The sequence below is a fragment of the Saccopteryx leptura genome, chromosome 5 (assembly GCF_036850995.1).
Source record: "Saccopteryx leptura isolate mSacLep1 chromosome 5, mSacLep1_pri_phased_curated, whole genome shotgun sequence".
Lineage (NCBI taxonomy): Eukaryota > Metazoa > Chordata > Mammalia > Chiroptera > Emballonuridae > Saccopteryx > Saccopteryx leptura.
In genome coordinates this window covers 148,965,166-148,968,873 of record NC_089507.1, presented here as the reverse complement: position 1 = coordinate 148,968,873, position 3,708 = coordinate 148,965,166, and positions in this window count along the sequence as shown.

Genomic DNA, 3,708 nt, shown 5'->3' with positions numbered 1-3,708 from the left:
TTTTTTTTAATTATTTTTGGGGGGTATTTTTCTATTTTTTAATTTATTTTTTTATTTTTTTTATTTATTGACTTTTAGAGGGGGGGGGGAGAGAGAGAGAGAGAGAAAGGGGAGGAGCAGGAAGCATCAACTCCCATATGTGCCTTGACCGGGCAAGCCCAAGGTTTAAAACCGGCAACCTCAGCGTTCCAGGTCGACGCTTTATCCCACTGCACCACCACAGGTCATGCTGGAGCTTTATTTTGATATTTTAATATCATGGCTAATGATATTGAACACCTTCTCATGAGTACTTCTTTTTCTTTCTTTTTTTAAGCTTTATCTATGGAATCATTTAACACAAAAGCAAAAGCAAAATGAGCCTGAGGAAAGGAACTGAGCTGTTGTCAAGCGTGTTCTCAGAACACGCGATACCTCAGAAACTGAGCTGCCTCTGCACCTGGCCGGCCCAGCATTTTTTTTTTTTAATTTATTCATTTTAGAGAAGAGAGGGAGAGAGAGAGAGAGAGAGAGAGAGAGAGAGGAGAGGAGCTGGAAGCATCAACTCCCATATGTGCTTTGACCAGGCAAGGTTTCGAACCGGTGACCTCAGCATTTCCAGGTCGACGCTTTATCCACTGCGCCACCACAGGTCAGGCCCGGCCCTATCCACTGCGCCACCACAGGTCAGGCCCGGCCCAGCATTTTTCTTAGATGAAACCATTCATGCCCTTGCATGCTCCTTGGAGTATTCTTTGGCCAAATCCCACAGTTTTTTTTGTGAGTTTTTTTTGTGTGTTTTTTTTGACAGCGAGTCAGATAAAGGGACAGACAGGAAGGGAAAGAGCTGAAAAGCATCAATTCTTTGTTGTGGCTCCTTAGTTGTTCAATGATTGCTTTTTCATATGTGCCTTGGGGTGGGGGGGCTACATCAGACTGAGTGACCCCTTGCTCAAGCCAACAACCTTGAGCTCAAGCCAGCGACCATGGGCCTCAAGCCAGCGACCTTAGGGATCAAGCTAGTGACCATGGGGTCATGTCTATGATCCCATGCTCAAGCCAGCAACTCCATGCTCAACCTGGTGAGCCCGTGCTCAGACCAGATGAGTCCGCACTCAAGCCAGTGACTTTGGAGTTTCAAACCTGTGTCCTCTGCATCCCAGTTTGATGCTTTATCCACTGTGCCACTGCCTGGTCAGGCCAAATCTCACAGGTTTTAAAAGATAGTGGTCTCATTTTTTTCATCACAAAATAAATAGTCTAAATTTTTTGTTTTGATTTCCACCTTGATCTGAGTTATTTGGAAGGTCAAAATGTTGATTATCCACGTGGTATGATTTCAATGTTTGATATCTTTTCATTTCTACTCTATTGTTATGGGATAGTGATAAAAAAATGTGTGGAATGTACTTTTTCTTTTCCTCACATTTTAAAAGTTAAAAAGGGTGGAGAATTGTTTAATTTTTCTGAGGCACAGTCATGTTGTTTTTCAGTGGCTGCACCATCTGACATTCCCACCAAGAGTGCACAAAGATTCCAATTTCTCTACTTCTTCACCAACACGTTATTTAATTTTTTTAATAACCCTTGTTTGGATTTACATTTCCAAAAGCATTAACTTTTTTTTTTTGTATTTTTTCTGAAGTTGGAAATGGGGAGGCAGTCAGACAGACTCCCACATGTGCCCAACCGGGATCCACCCAGCATGCCCACCAGGGGGCGATGCTCTGCCCATCCGGGGCGTTGCTCTGTTGCAACCAGAACCATTCTAACGCCTGAGGCAGAGGCCTCAGGGCTCAGGCCAACTTTGCTCCAATGGAGCCTTGGCTGCGGGAGGGGAAGAGAGAGACAGAGAGCAAGGAGAGGGGGAGGGGTGGAGAAGCAGATGGGCGCTTCTCCTGTGTGCCCTGGCCCGGAATCGAACCTGGGACTCCTTGCACGCCAGGCCGATGCTCTACCACCGAGGCAAAAGCGTTAACTTTTATAGGAGTATTTCAATAGGTTGGCAATGTAGAGTTTGAAACAGAATTGATATTATTTCCTGCTGCGTATCTCATGACCCTGCTTGGTGAAAAAGGCTGAGAACAGCTGACAAGGGACCCAAGGTTCACTGGAGGTAGGGCCTGGGTACAGAGGGGCAAGATTTCAGGGCATGGCCTTTGCAGTCAGAGGACTGGCTGGTCCCTCCACCACATCCCAGCTGTGTAATTGGGGCAGCTGCTCCTCACTGAGCTGTCCCTCCATCATCTGTAAGACAGGGTGTTACTACTTCAGCCAACTGCTGTGAGGCTCACAGGAGACGATCACGGGGCCTGGTGAGTGGTGATCCTCAGTCATTGGCAGCTACTGTGATGATCGTGGGCTTCTGGGGTTTTTTTGGTTTGTTTGTTTTGTTTTGTTTTTGTATTTTTCTGAAGCTGGAAACGGGGAGGCAGTCAGACAGACTCCCGCACGCGCCCAACCGGGATCCACTCGGCACACCCACCAGGGGGCGATGCTCTGCCCATCCGGGGCCTCGCTCTGTCGCAACCAGAGCCACTCTAGCACCTGGGGCAGAGGCCAAGGAGCCATCCCCAGTGCCCGGGCCATCCTTTTGCTCCAATGGAGCCTTGGCTGCAGGAGGGGAAGAGAGAGACAGAGAGGAAGGAGAGGGGGAGGGGTGGAGAAGCAGATGGGCTCCTCTGCTGTGTGCCCTGGCCGGGAATCGAACCTGGGACTTCTGCACGCCAGGCTGACGCTCTACCACTGAGCCAACCGGCCAGGGCCGGGCTTCTGGGTTTTGCTTGAAGGTTTCCCATGCCCGTCTGTACCCACCTTCCAGAAGCTGCTGTGTTGCCTGATGAGACCCAGGGAGGTGCCAGGCCAGCCCATCAGGCTTATCTTGGCTTGGCCACAGGGCAGCATGGGGAGATTAGGGAGGTTAGTGGACATTATCATAAAGTGGCAGAATCACTCTTTCTTGCCAAAGAGGCAAGAAAATGCTCCAGGAAGTAGAGGAGCCAGATGGTGTACCAGCAGAACAGGGACAGGGCTAGGGTGCCTGGGTTCCACCCTCAGCGCTGGGCCTGATGCACTCTGACATCCCCCTGTCCCATCTCACACAGAGCAGAAGTCCAAGTCCTTGCAGGGCCCGTGAGAGTTCAGTGGGTCAACTCCCCATCTGTCCTCTTGCCCGTGAAGGTGCAGGAGCAGGATGTGACCCCCGCAATTGCTCGTTTCTTGGAATGGGCAACCAACTCAAGCCTCCCTAAAGAAGCCCAATTTGGGGCCACTTGCTAGCCATCTGGGGGAAATGGGAGGTCTGACTTCGTGCTGCATTCAGAGCTTGGAGAACTAAGCCGGCGGGTTCGCGGTAGCCCAGAGCGGAAAGTGGACTCAGTATGGAAGTAAAAATGGAACCAAAAGATAAGGAAAAACTGTTAGGACTCTTTTGGTTGCAAGTGACAGACACTTTAGCAAAAGCGGTATTTATTGGTCTGTGCACCTGAAACACCCAGAGAAGCTCTCCTGCTAAGTCTGCCCTGACACGCAGAGGGGCTGTCAGTCTGGGGACACCTTCCACCTTCACCCCATCGCCGGCAACGCTCCTGTGCTCACCCCTACCCGGCCTAACTCCTGGGATCATCTCACCTGTGACAGCCCCCCTCGCTCCCCTCCTGCCCCTCCTGAGATGAGAGGGTAGCTGGGTGGGTGGGACCCTCCAGTTCTGCTTTGACACAGAAAACAATT